The sequence below is a fragment of the Oncorhynchus mykiss genome, chromosome 25, assembly GCF_013265735.2.
Source record: "Oncorhynchus mykiss isolate Arlee chromosome 25, USDA_OmykA_1.1, whole genome shotgun sequence".
Lineage (NCBI taxonomy): Eukaryota > Metazoa > Chordata > Actinopteri > Salmoniformes > Salmonidae > Oncorhynchus > Oncorhynchus mykiss.
In genome coordinates this window covers 8,983,905-8,999,388 of record NC_048589.1, presented here as the reverse complement: position 1 = coordinate 8,999,388, position 15,484 = coordinate 8,983,905, and positions in this window count along the sequence as shown.

The window sequence follows — 15,484 nt, the reverse complement described above, 5'->3', positions numbered from 1 at the left end:
CCAAAGATGAACCAGACTTGTGGAGGTCAACAATTTTTTTCCTCAGGTCCTGGCTGATTTATTTAGATTTTCCTGTAATGTCAAGCAAATAGGCACTGAGTTTGAAGGTAGGCCTTGAAATATACCCACAGGTACCCCTCCAATTGACTCAAATGACGTCAATTTTTTTATATTCCAAGCTGTTTAAAGGCACAGTCAACAGGTATCAGGTATTTCTGTTTTTCATTTTGAATAAATTCGCAAACATACAAGAAACTGTTTTCGCTTTGTCATTATGGGGCATTGTGTGTAGATTGGTGAGGAAAAACATGTATTTAATCAATTTTAGAATAAGGCTGTACATTTTGGAAAAGTGCATAAGACGTAGGTTTAGGGAACCATTTGGAATTGGCCCAGTCGAGGATAGGAGAGGGCAGAGGAGGGTGAGAGATGAGGGTACGAGAGAATAGGGCGATAGGAGGGTTTGGGCAGAGAGGACATGAGGATGAGATAGGAAAGTGAGGGGAGGTCAGGGAATAGGTCAGGGAACAGAGATGAGAAAGCAGAGCAGGGGGAGAGAGAAGATATGTTTTACAGAGGTAAAAGCTATAACCCATTCAAATAAAATCACCTTAAGTCCTAAAATAAACACAAAATATTTGGACCAATAAGCACAGAGGAGAAATAATGTTTATTACAGTGGGTTTTGTAGTTTGCTAAACAGATTTTGAGTCCTGAAGCAATCAATAATATTGTGTTGAACTATTGTGCACGCTCAAGAAAGACAACTCCTTCTAAGTCAATTTGTCCGCATTAGTTGGGTAGTGCACTTTCCTCAATGACAAAAACATTTCCAGTTCGTCATATTTTAATTTCAATAAAACTGTAATTTGTTGGGGCTACCAGAGAGACCAGTGGTCACATTACAACAATCTGTTCTATGACAAATTCAACAATATTTTCCAAGAAAAGATTACTAAAGACACAGGTACCATAGACACGTGAATGGGTGGAGTCAAGGCGCTTCCACCCGAGTTCTCTAAAGGCACTGGGGGGAGACTCAGTTTTAGTGGGAAGGGAACATGGGAGATCTTATCAACCATTCCAACCAAGATCTTGCTCCAACTGCTTAGCAAGAATTTATATAATACGAGGGGAGTGTCTATGTCTCATGAATGCAGATTGTGGCCAATTATATCCCCTGTTTTCCTTGTTAGTGGACTAGTCCATTAGTCACTTCCCTGTTTTGTGACGTGTGCCCCGCAGTAATTCCCTGCAAAGCCAGCCTGAGTTATCTGATCTCTAACCCCTTTAAACATGTATAGTTACAAAGTGCTACATTCTATTGAATGTTCAACAGTTGTGGTCCATAAGGGTTCATTTTTGTTTGTAGGAGCTACCTTACACGCACTGAAGTACTAAAGTCCTGAAAGCAAAATAAAAAATATTTGGACCAATCAGAAGAGATAAACACAATGTTTTTTCTTGCTGCGTTTACTTTTCTTACTTAGTTCGCAACACAGACTTTGCACTTTGGGAGACATCTTGTGTTGATTAAGCTGCACTAGTATTTCCTGGAACACTTCAAAAGTGAAATGGAGTGTCTTTGGGTAGCTCAAGTCAAGTGCATATATCAAACATAGAAGTATGGCACAAGCAGATGCCACTGAAGTCAGTTCATTCACTACCTCCACACCTTTAATAACTACACCAATGTCATCTGGAGGATGCTTGGGTCCTTCTCCTTCCTTCCGAATGACAAGCACTGCCATAGTGAGCTGCTCCAGGTCCTTCACAGCCTCGTCAGCCTGGCTTTCCTACAAGAGACAACATGACAAAAATGCAAAGAATAATTAGTTCAAATGTAAGAAAGACACGGTTCACTCAGCTTTATCTGTCCTGTAAAGGAATTTAGTACCAAGACAAGAAATGCTGACCTGAATGAATGAATGTTGAACCTTACCAAGTACTCCCTGATCAGGTCCTTCTCGTCTTCTCCCAGGTAGATGATGAGGTACTTCAGGATACACTCTCTTTTAACGTGAATGTCCTCAGTCTGGGCAAAGACAAACTTGATCAATTCTCCTTCACACACACACATTCAATCATCCCCCATTTTCTATTTCTCTCCCTTGCATGAGTTTCACTAAATACCTCCCCGCTCCATCTACCTCCATCTCTGAAGAAGCACATGCATAGTTGTCTTGTGTGTACAATCAAAAATGTACTAGATGTACCTGATCCAAAATGTTCATGATGTCAGTGGTCTTGTTCCACGTTATTCCTCCTTTGGCTTGGATTACTTTGATCAGCTGACTTGAATGCACGTGTAACTGGGCCATGAACTCCTCAGAAACTCAGCATTGATCTGAAACACATAACTTAGCACAGAGCTTTGGAATCAGAATAACAAATCCAGCCTGAATTTCCATTCAAATCCCCAACATCTACTTCCTCTCAACTTTTGCACATTGTGACAAATGTATAATATCCCACTGTATCTAAAACCAATCAATTCAGCTCGCACATCCTCTCATTTCCATTATTTTAGACATAGGCCTACCTCTTTCTCTTGGAACAGCATAGGCAGTATTGTCTTAAAACCTTCAATCCTGGGTTGCTTGCTCTCCACCTCCTGCCATTTTGTCCCAGATAGTCTTCTCATTATTCCTTTCCCCAACCTCTTTCAGAAGTTCAAGCCCCTCTTTTTCATGGCTTTCGGGAGACTGACCAGTAGGAATGGATGGGTAGTAGTTAGCCTCAGAAACGTTTTGGCCTCTTAACCTTTTTTTAATAGGGAAAGGATCAGCAGTCACTTTGGATTTCAGTGAGTTAACTGAGACCTCAAGACACCAGGGTAATTTGAGCTGCGTCCTGTAGTTTCCCATTTTGTGCTTAAGTCTTTGTTTCCAACCGTAGAAACCATTGAACGATCTGAGTTATTTCAAGCAGGGGTGCTTCTTGATTAAGGCTTCCAAAACCATGCATACATCTATTTCTGCTGGGTAGGTCTTGTATTTGAAGATTTCCTCTGCTAGTTTATCCAGTATATCGATTTTCAGCTTGGAGCTGATAGTCAGCATTGTTTGGCTAACCTGTTATTCAGCATTTGCCCTCTCAAGTTGGATCACACTGTCATATGGGAAGCGTGGAATCGGAAAGTCCGTTGGCCAATGTTCTGTTCAGGATGACATAGACTCGGAGGACGAGAGGATCAGCATGTCATCCGATGCTATCGAAATGCAGTCGTTAGAGCCATGTGAGGCAGAGTGAGACGCAGTCTCAACAGGGGTACTGGTAAAAGGTGAGATGGTGTGTTGTTGGATCACCTTCACTGTCCCCAAATCCTGAAGTTCAGAGGTAGTAGTCAGATTGAAGTACTCGTTGTCAAAATCTTTGTCCATGTATTGCAGCCTAATGTTGCCGTTCAACCGAAAGGCAATCTTCATCGTTTTGAGTAGGTCATCCTTCATTTCCGGTATGCCATTCTGGAAGTTCAGTTTTTCAGTGTTGTTCTCCCCGAAGACGACCTTCATCTTGCGGGCTCCAGCCATTTTTATACCTGGATCTCGCAGCTAGCTAGCTACTATCCGTGTGAATATCGGCTTACGTCGATTCCGGAGCAAACATCAATTATTCCGGAGCTAGCCAGCTGAAGAGTTCCATCAGTCACTCCTGGGCTACAATCACCTATCCGGACCCGTTTTACTGCCAACGCAGAGCCCCACCAGGCCTTCACAACTGGACTACCGACGTTATCTGCCCGAGGGAGTTATCCAGCTGGCTCCTCCGTCGCGACATTACCTGAACGCCCATCTGCGGTCCTCTAATCGTTAGCTGTCTTATCGGCTGCTATCTGAATAGACCTATCGGACAATTTTTTTCTTGGGCCTCTATAACTATATCTATTTTTTTTTTTTTTGCAAATTGGATTGGTCCCCTCTACCACACGGAACCCCACTAATCCTACCAACGGAAACGCACAAGGTGGCTAAAAACAGACCTCCATCCTATGCTAGCTTGCTACCGATGGCCCGGCTAGCTGTCTGAATCGCCGTGACCCCAACCAACCTCACTACTCACTGGACCCTGTTGATCACTCGACTAAGCATGCCTCTCCTTAATGTCAATATGACTTGTCCATTGCTGTTCTGGCTAGTGTTTATTGGATAATTTCACTGTAGAGCCTCTAGTCCTGCTCACTATACCTTATCCAACCTATTAGTTCCACCACCGACACATGCAATGACATCTCCTGGTTTTAGTGATGTTTCTAGAGACAACATATCTCTCATCATCACTCAATACCTAGGTTTACCTCCACTGTATTCACATCCTACCATACCTTTGTCTGCACATTATACCTTGAAGCTATTTTATCGCTCCCAGAAACCTCTTTTTACTCTCGTTTCCAGACGTTCTAGAAGACCAATTCTCATTGCTTTTAGCCGTACCCTTCTCCTACTCCTCCTCTTTTCCTCTGGTGATGTAGAGGTGAATCCAGGCCCTGCAGTGCCTAGCTCCACTCCTATTCCCGAGGCGCTCTCTTTTGATGACTTCTGTAACCATAATAGCCTTGGTTTCATGCATGTTAACATTAGAAGCCTCTTCCCTAAGTTTGTTTTATTCACTGCTTTAGCACACTCTGCCAACCTGGATGTTCTAGCTGTGTCTGAATCCTGGCTTAGGAAGACCACCAAAAATTCTGAAATTTTCATCCCAAACTATAACATTTTCAGACAAGATAGAACTGCCAAAGGGGGCAGAGTTCTGTCCTACTATCCAGGTCTGTACCCAAACAATTTGAACTTCTACTTTTAAAAATCCACCTCTCTAAAAACAAGTCTCTCACTGTTGCCGCCTGCTATAGACCACCCTCTGCCCCCAGCTGTGCTCTGGACACCATATGTGAACTGATTGCCCCCCATCTATCTTCAGAGCTAGTGCTGCTAGCCGACCTAAACTGGAACATGCTTAACACCCCAGCCATCCTACAATCTAAGCTTGATGCCCTCAATCTCACACAAATTATCAATGAACCTACCAGGTACCTCCACAAAGTCGTAAACACGGGCACCCTCATAGATATCATCCTAACCAACTTGCCCTCTAAATACACCTCTGCTGTCTTCAACCAAGATCTCAGCGATCACTGCCTCATTGCCTGCATCTGTAATGGGTCAGAGGTCAAACGACCTCCACTCATCACTGTCAAACGCTCCCTGAAACACTTCAGCGAGCAGGCCTTTCTAATCGACCTGGCCGGGGTATCCTGGAAGGATATTGATCTCATCCCGTCAGTAGAGGATGCCTGGTTATTTTTTTTAAATGCCTTCCTAACCATCTTAAATAAGCATGCCCCATTCAAGAAATGTAGAACCAGGAACAGATATAGCCCTTGGTTCTTCCAAGACCTGACTGCCCTTAACCAACACAAAAACATTCTATGGCGTTCTGCATTAGCATCGAACAGCCCCCGTGATATGCAGCTTTTCAGGGAAACTAGAAACCATTATACACAGGCAGTTAGAAAAGCCAAGGCTAGCTTTTTCAAGCAGAAATTTGCTTCCTGCAACACTAACTCAAAAAAGTTCTGGGACACTGTAAAGTCCATGGAGAATAAGAACACCTCCTCTCAGCTGCTCACTGCACTGAAGATCGGAAACACTGTCACCACTGATAAATCCACTATAATTGAGAATTTCAATAAGCATTTTTCTACAGCTGACCATGCTTTCCACCTGGCTACCCCTACCCCGGTCAACAGCACTGCACCCCCCACAGCAACTCGCCCAAGCCTTCCCCATTTCTCCTTCTCCCAAATCCAGTCAGCTGATGTTCTGAAAGAGCTGCAAAATCTGGACTCCTACAAAACAGCCTGGCTAGACATTCTGGACCCTTTCTTTCTAAAAATTATCTGCCAAAATTGTTGCCACCCCTATTACTAGCCTGTTCAACCTCTCTTTCGTGTCGTCTGAGATTCCCAAAGATTGGAAAGCAGCTGCGGTCATCCACCTCTTCAAAGGGGGGGACACTCTTGACCCAAACTGCTACAGACCTATATCTAGCCTAGCCTGCTTTTCTAAGGTCTTCGAAAGCCAAGTCAACAAACAGATTACCGACCATTTCGAATCTCACCATACCTTCTCTGCTATGCAATCTGGTTTCAGAGCTGGTCATCGGTGCACCTCAGCCACGCTCAAGGTCCTAAACTATATCTTAACTGCCATCGACAAGAAACATTACTGTGCAGCCGTATTCATTGATCTGGCCAAGGCCTTCGACTCTGTCACTGCAAACTCATGAGGGAGTATTCTTTCAAAGAGATTGTGAACAATATCAGGGGGAAAACCAGTGGTCACATCGAAACAGGAAAGGTGCTTTGACAAAACATTTTTTTTAACACCAAAATAGCTGGTCAGGTCATTTTCCTTAAGCTCCCTCAGATGGCCTGCATGCATCTCCTTAGTTTTTAGACAGAAAGCTCCGGTTCGAACTATTTTGGTGAGAAATTCTAACTACTCTGCTGCGCAGAATCTGCATGGGCATGTCCCTGTGAAATTCTCAACAAAACCTGCAATACCATGCACACGAAGATGGTCAGCGACAACACACTGAACTGTGCTTTTTACCCTTGAGCCCAACTTTAAGACAGAAATGCCATGCTGTTCTAAAATAACAAGATCACTTATCAGGGGTTCTAGCAATTTCTCAAAACCATAGTACTTCACCTCATCGCTTTTGATTAAAGCAATCAAATACATCGACGACAAAGCGGACTGAAAACCTGGAGGCAAATTACCCAAAATACAATACAATCCACACATTTTGTGCTTCGTTCTGGACGTACTGAGGGAATTACACATGTCTAAATCGTCAACGTACAGTATCAACTAGATACTGTCCTGATTAATGGCAATTCAACTTCAAATCAAATTGTATTCACATTCACATGTGCAGAATACAACAGGTGTTGACCTTACAGTGAAATGCTTACTTATGAGCCTCTAACCGACACCGCAGTTTTAAAAAATTGATAAGAATAAGAGATGAAAGTAAAAAGTAATTATAGAGGAGCAGAGCCAGTTTGCGAGGCATAGATGACAACAGAGTGGAAGTGGTGTGGAGAGGGGAGGTGATGGGGGGCAATGTGAATAGTCTGGGTCGCCATTTGACTAGATGTTCAGGAGTCTTTTGGCTTGGGGGTAGAAGCTGTTTAGAAGCCTCTTGGATCTAGACTTGAAACTCTGTTACCGCTTGCCATATGGTAGCAGAGAGAACAGTCTATGACTAGGGTGGCTGGAGTCTTTGACAATTTTCAGGGCCTTCCTCTGACATCGCCTGGTGTAGAGGTCCTGGATGGCAGGAAGCTTATACTGGGCCGCTCGCATTACCCTCTGTAGTGACTTGCGGTCAGAGGCCGAGCAGTTGACATAACAGGCAGTGATGCAACCAGTCAGGATGCTCTTGATGGTGCAGTTGTAGAACCTTTTGAGGATCTGAGGACCCATGACAAATCTTTTCAGTCTCTTGAGGGGGAATAGGTTTTGTCGTGCCCGCTTCGTGACTGTCATGCTGTGCTTGGACTATGGTAGTTTGTTGGTTATGTGGAAACCAAAGAATTTGAAGTTCTCAACCTGCTCCACTGCAGCCCCATCAATCAGAATGGGGGCGTGTTTGATCCTCTCCTTTGTCTTGACCACACTGAGGGAGAGGCTGTTGTCCTGACACCACGCAGCCATGTCTCTCACCTCCTCCCTATAGGCTGTCTCATTGTTGTTGATCAGGTCTACATGTCTCACTTCACTGTTGTGTCGTCAGCAAATGTAATGATGGTGTTGGAGTCATGCCTGGTCATGCAGTCATGAGTGAACAGGGAGTACAGGAGGGGGCTGAGCACGCACCCCTGAGGGGCCCCTGTGTTGAGGATCCGCGTGGCGGATGTGTTGTTACCTACCCTTACCACCTGGGGGCGGCCCGTCAAGAAGTCCAGGATCCTGTTGCAAAGGGAGGTGTTTAGTCCCAGGGCCCTTAACTTATTGATGAGCTTTTAGGGCACTATGGTGTTGAAAGCTGAGCTGTAGTCAATGAATAGCATTCTCATATAGGTGTTCCTTCTGTCCAGGTGAGAAAGGGCAGTGTGGAGTGCAATTGAGACTGCATCATCTGTGGATCTGTTGGGGCAGTATGCAAATTGGAGTGGGTCTAGGGTTTCTGCAATGATGGTGTTGATGTGAGCCATGACCAGCCTTTCAAAGCACTTCATGGCTACAGACGTGAGTGCTACGGGTCGGTAGTCATGTAGGCAGATTACCTTGGTGTTCTTGGGCACAGGCATTATGGTGGTCTGCTTAAAACATGTTGGTATTGCAGACTCGGACAAGGAGAGGTTGAAAATGTCAGTGAAGACACTTGCTAGTTGGTCAGGGCATGCTCGCAGTACACGTCCTGGTAATCCATCTGGCCCTGCGGCCTTGTGAATGTTGACCTGCCTAAAGGTCTTACTCACATCGTCTGCGGAGAGCGTGATCACATAGTCTTCTGGTACAGCTAGTGCTCTCATGCATGTTTCAGTGTTATTTACCTCGAAGCGAGCATATAAGTAGTTTTGCTCATCCGGTGGCTTGTGTCACTGGGCAGCTCTCGGCTGTGCTTCCCTTTGTAGTCTGTAATAGTTTGTAAGCCCTGCCACATCCTACGAGCCGGTGTAGTACGACTTGATCTTAGTCCTGCTTTGCCTATTTGATGGTTCGTTGGAGGGCATAGCGGGATTTCTTATAAGCTTCCGGGTTAGAGTCCCGCTCCTTGAAAGCAGTAGCTCTAGCCTTTAGCTCAGTGCAGATGCTGCCTGTAATCCATGATTTCTGGTTGGGGTATGTACTGTACGTACGCTTACTGTGGGGACTTATTGATGAAGCCAATGACAGATGTGGTGTACTCCTCAATGCCATTGGAGGAATCCGGGAACATATTCCAGTCTGTGCTAGCAAAACAGTCCTGTAGCTTAGCATCTGACCACTATCTTATTGATCTAGTCACTGGTGCTTCCTGCTTTATTTTTTTTTGGCTTGTAAGCAGGAACCAGGAGACTAGAATTATGGTCAGATTTTCCAAATAGAGGGTGAGGGAGAGCTTTGTATACATCTCTGTGTGTGGAGTATAGGTGATCTTTTCCCAGTCCGAGGTTCTTTTCCCTCTGGTTGCACATTTAACATGTTGATAGAAATGAGGTAAAAACGGATTTAACCTTTCTGATCTCCCCATCCCGGATCCGGGATCGTGAATACAGACTCAAGCTCATTACCATAACGCAACGTTAACTATTCATGAAAATCGCAAATGAAATGAAATAAATATGCTAGCTCTCAAGCTTAGCCTTTTGTTAACAACACTGTCATCTCAGATTTTCAAAATATGCTTCTCAACCATTGCAAAACAAGCATTTGTGTAACAGTATTGATGGCTAACGTAGCATTTAGCATTAGCATTCAGCTGGCAACATTTACACAAAAAAACAGAAAAGCATTCAAATAAAATCATTTACCTTTGAAGAACTTCAGATGTTTTCAATGAGGAGACTCTCAGATAGCAAATGTTCAGTTTTTCCTGAAAGATTATTTGTTTAGGACAAATCGCTCCGTTTTCTGCGTCACGTTTAGCTATGAAAAAACCCCTGTATCCAGGATTGTGTAAATCTATCAGCAAGCTCATTAGCATAACACAACGTTAACTATTTATGAAAATCGCAAATGAAATGAAATAAATATGCCATCTCTCAAGCTTAGCCTTTTGTAAACAACACTGTCATCTCAGATTTTCAAAATATGCTTCTCAACCATAGGAAAACAATCATTTGTGTAAAAGTAGCTAGCTAGAGTTAGCATTTCGCGTTAGCATTTAGCGTTAGCATTAGCGTTAGCATCCAGCACGCAACATTAACAAAAACATAAAAGCCTTCAAATAAAATAATTTACCTTTGAAGAACTTCTGATGTTTTCAATGAGGATACTCTCAGTTAGATAGCAGATGCTCAGTTTTTCCAAAAAGATTCCTTGTGTATTAGAAATAGCTCCGTTTTATACATCACATTTGGCTACCAAAAAAAATCCGAAAATTCGAAAATTCAGTCCTCAAAACGCGAACTTTTTTCCAAATTAACTCCATAATATCGACTGAAAACATGGCAAACGTTGTTTAGAATCAATCATCAAGGTGTTTTTCACATATCTCTTCATTGATACATCGTTCTTGGACACATGCTTTCTCCCCTGAATCAAATGGTAAAGTAGAAGCAGCTGGCAATTGCGCACCGAATTCGACGCAGGACACCAGGCGGACACTTGGAAAATGTAGTCTCTTATGGTCAATCTTCCAATGATATGCCTACAAATACGTCACAATGCTGCTAAGACCTTGGGCGAACGACAGAAAGTGTAGGCTCATTCGTTGCGCAATCACAGCCATATAAGGAGAGAATGGAAAACAGAGCTTCAGAAATTCTGCTAATTCCTGGGTGATGCATCATCTTGGTTTCGCCTGTAGAATGAGTTCTGGGGCACTTACAGACAAAATCTTTGCAGATTCTGAAACTTCAGAGTGTTTTCTTTCCAAAACTGTCAAGAATATGCATAATCGAGCATCGTGACAAAATATCGCGCTTAAAACGGGAACGTGTTTTATCCAAAAATGAAATAGCGCCCCTAGAGCTCTAACAGGTTAAGTTTCCCTGCATTAAAGTCCACGGTTACTAGGAGCGTCGCCTCTGTGTGAGCTTTTTCTTGTTTGTTTATGGCGGAATACAGCTCATTCGATGCTATCTTGGTGCCAGCCTCTGACTGTGGTGGTATGTAAACAGCTACAAAGAATATAGACGAAAACTCTCTCGGTAGGTAATGTGGTCTGCAGCTTATCATGAGAAACTCTACCTCAGGTTAGCAATGGCTCGAGACTTCCTTAGATATTGTGCACCAGCTGTTGTTTGCAAAAATACGAAGACTGCCGCCCCTTGTCTTACCAGACGCCGCTGTTCAGTTCTGTTCCACGACTCTGTGAAGCATAAGATGTTACAGTTTAATCTTCCCAATGTCTTGTCCATTTTATTGTCCAAAGATTGCATGTTTGTGAGCAGAATTGAGGGGAGTGAGGGTTTATTCGATGGCCTCCTACTCCTCAGAATGCAGCCCGCCGTCCGGCCTCTCTTTGTCTGCCTCCTCTTCACGCAGATCACTGGGGTCGGGGCCTGTTCCCGAGGGAGCCGTATATCCTCCGCCTCGGGCTCATCAGAGTCGTGAAAGAAGGAAAAGGATTCTGCTAGTCCATGGTGAGTAATCACAGTCCTGAAGTCTGGAAGTTATTTTCAGTCATAAGAGACGGTAGAGGGAACATTATGTACAAAAATAGCTTAAAAAAAAGATGTTACAAACAACGCAGATAAACTAACAATGAAACACAATCGGTTGGGGGCACGTAAAACGTCTGCCTTCTGCTCCGGAACAATTTTATTTAAAAAAAAACACCATCACAGAGGGATTTGTATACATACACATTACTCCTTGTCTGTTTGTCTATGGCAATGTAATTGCCAGCCTGATGTAGAATATTCTGACAATTAAGAATTTGCTGCAAGGACTTCACATTTGGAATATATTGGAAGGACCTCTTATTTTTTATCAAGTACATGTTCTTCACTGAAGTGGCTCTTATAGTACCCCTTTTCATTTCCAAGCAGTAGAGAGTGGTCCTCTGTCTCCTATTGCTACTTGAATGGGGTTTGACTTGCAGAGTGCATTGGCTAGGACTTGAATAACTGATTTGTAAACTTGGCCACTGTGTTCCTGTTATAGTATTCTGTGCAATAGGCAGAGATACAGAACTGATCAAATACTGAAACTACCTGGAGGAGCTCATCAACAGCTGCACTAGATACAATAAAAATGTTTTCCAACTTAAGAATGACTAAGGCAATTTAATGATCAACAACTTTTGATAAGTTCTCCGAGTTCTCACTGTCAAATCCAGCACTGAAGTTCACTTCATTACATGATATATCGTCCCCATCCAAAGTGTCGACAGGAACCCTGTCAAAATATTATTTGCCAGAATTAGCAAGGGTCTTTGTTTATACAATACCATGTTTAGAGTAATTCACTGTATTGGCATGTTTTCTATATTTATGAATTTTGAAATTCTCGTAAATTTTGGTTTTGTATGAGCAATCCTGAAACATCCAAGTGACAGTCTCATGATTTTTCAGGTGTTCACCAATGTGTTGAAAATATTCCCTTTCTGTAGCAAGTTGATTATGACCACAGCAGTTGGTCATAGTTTTGAAACTCGATGACAACAGAGGTAATTTACAAGTGTAAGAAAGTCTCTCCTTTCCCCTCTTTTTCCTCATGTTAAGGAGAGGTATATCTATATTTCCATGTCTAATAATTGTATTTTCATCGACATTTATAATGAGTATTTCTGTCAAATGATGTGGCTCTTTGCAATATCACCGGATGTTTTTGGAACTAGTGAACGTAACGCACCAATGTTTTCTGAGATTTTTTTTATATAAATATGAACTTTATCAAACAAAACATACATGTATTGTGTAATTGTGTAATCTGATGAAGATCATCAAAGGTTAGTGATTCATTTTATCTATATTTGTGCTTTTTGTGACTCTCTTTGGCTGGAAAAATGGCTGTGTTTTTCTGTGAATAGACGCTGACCTAACATAATCGCATGGTATGCTTTCGTCATAAAGCCTTTTTGAAATTGGACACTGTGATGGGATTAACAACAAGTTTATCTTTAAAATGGTGTATAATACATGTATGTTTGAGGAATTTTTATTATGAGATTTCTGTTGTTTGAATTTGGCACCCTGCACTTTCACTGGCTGTTGTCAAATCTAGCCCGTTAATGGGATTTCAACCGTAAGAAGTTAAAGGCTATTATGGAGCAAATCAGGGAGTTAGCTCAGAGGCTACCTGCCACCTTTGAAAAACCCCAATCACCCAGTAATTTTTCCCCTATCTGTGGTGAGTTTGTACAGCGTATCCCGGCTCCCCGAGAACCCCACTTACCTCCTCCGGAGCGATATTCGGGGAATCTTGGTACCTGCCGGTGTTTTCTTTCTCAGTGCTCGCTTATTTTCGTTTCCTTCAGACAGATCGAAGATAGAGTATATTATTATGCTAATGTTGGGTAGGGCGCTCTCCTGGGCTACGGCAGCAACAATCTGCCATTTGTGGTCATGTTGAGGAATTCATGGCAGAAGTGAGTAAGGTATTTGAGTCTCCGGTTTCCGGGAGAAAGGCGGCCAGTAAACTGCTTGATTTAACCTCTTGAAGCTAGGGGGCACTATTTTTATGTTTAGAAAAATAACATTCCCAAAGTAGACGGCCTATTTCTCAGGACCAGATGCTAGATTATGCATATAATTGACAAATTAGGATAGAAAACACTCTAAAGTTTCCAAAATATTGTTTGTGAGTATGACAGAACTGATATTGCAGGCGAAACCCTGAGAAAAATCAAACCAGGAAGTGGCTTCTATTTTGAAAACTCCCTGTTCCTTAGCCTCCCTTTGCTCCATTTAAAGGGATATCAACCAGATTCCTTTTCCTATCGCTTCCTCAAGGTGTCAACAGTCTTCAGACATAGTTTCAGGCTTTTATTTTGAAAAATTAGCCAGAAAGATAACATCGCGTCAACAAGAGTTCGGACAGCCATTGCCTTTCCCTCTCCCACTGATAAAGACATTTGCGGTTGATATATTATCAATTATATATTTAAAAATCATTACGACATTACGGATATTATTTGGAATTTCCGTCTGCGTTGTCGTGACTGCTCTTTCCTGTAGATTTCTGAACATAAAGCGCCAAACAAACGAGGTATTTTGGATATAAAAATAATCTTTATGGAACAAAAGGAACATTTATTATGTAACTGGGAGTCTCGTGAGTGAAAACATCCGAAGGTCATCAAAGGTAAGCGATTCATTTGATTGCTTTTCTGATTTTCGTGACCAAGCTACTTAATACTAAGTGTACATAATGTTTTGTCGGGCAATCGATAAATTTACACAAACGCTTGGATTGCTTTCGCTGTAAAACATATTTTCAAAATCTGAGACGACAGGTGGATTAACAAAAGGCTAATCTGTGTTTTGCAATATTGCACTTGTGATTTCATGAATATAAATATTTTTTAGTAACATTATTTGAATGTGGCGCTATGCTATTCAGCGGTTGTTGATGACAATTATCCCGCTAAATGGATGAGTAGCGTCAAAAAGTTAAGTCAAAACTCCCGTAGTGTGGCAGACTAAGAGGTTGATTTTCACACGTTGGCCACCGAGAGTAACTGGAATCCGGAGTCTCTTTTATCTGAGGAGGTAAAGGATGAGCTAGCTGCTCGGGAATTGCTGATAGATCTCGACTCCCTTGTCGACCATACCATTAACATTGATGGACGCCTAAAGGAAGAGTGAGAGGAGGTCTGGTCTCGGGCACACTCGTGCACCCGCTATGGCGCGTTCACCTCCAAGGGAATCCGGAAGTTTCCGAAGGCAGCTCTTCTGAGAGGATTCGAAGCCACCCGAGCGATATCGGGAATCTACGACGGGTGAGTTGGATACTCCTGAGCCTATGCAGTTGGGAAGAGCTAGGTTATCAGTTGGGGAACGCTCACGAAGGATGAATAATAGCTGTTGTCTGTACTGTGGAGGGGCAGGACATTTTATAGCTAGCTACCTGTCCTATTAGGAAACCCTTGTCTTTAGTGGGTACCTGTACTATGGTAAGTCAGACTGGGAGTTTCCTAATTCCCATCATCCGCACAATCTTTTTTTCTCTTGTGCTGTGGTTAGACCAATCTAAGTCTCTCCGAGTGCTCATTGACTGGGGCTGATGAAACTTTTATGGATGCCACGATAGCGTCGGAGCTTGGTATTCCCACTAAGCCTCTCTCTGTGTCCATGGATGCTAGGGCACTGGACAACCACTCTATAGGGAAAGTCAACCATAGTACTGTGCCCGTTCAATTATGGGTTTCTGGTAACCACAGTGAGACAATACAGTTCCTCCTCATTGCATCTCCCCATGTCCTGGTTGTTTTGGGATTTTCCTAGCTTCAAAAGCACAATCTGATGATTGATTGGACCACAAGCTCCATCCTGGGTTGGAGCCCATTTTGCCATTCCCGCTGCCTTCAAGCAGCACAGCCTTCCTCAAGTCGTCTTCATCTGGATGTTAGCAAGACTGTGGATGTCTCTGCTATTCCTACTGAATACCATGACCTCCTGGAAGTGTTCAGTAAGGCACGTGCTACTTCCCTTCCCCCGCACTGTCCTTATGATTGTGCCATTGATCTTCTCCCAGGCACTACACCACCTCGGGGTCGATTGTATTTTCTGTCTGGACCAGAGACCAAAGCTATGGAGGTGTACATAGAGGAGTCTCTGGCCACTGGGGCCGTCCATCCGTCTGCATCTCCTGCTGGCACAGGG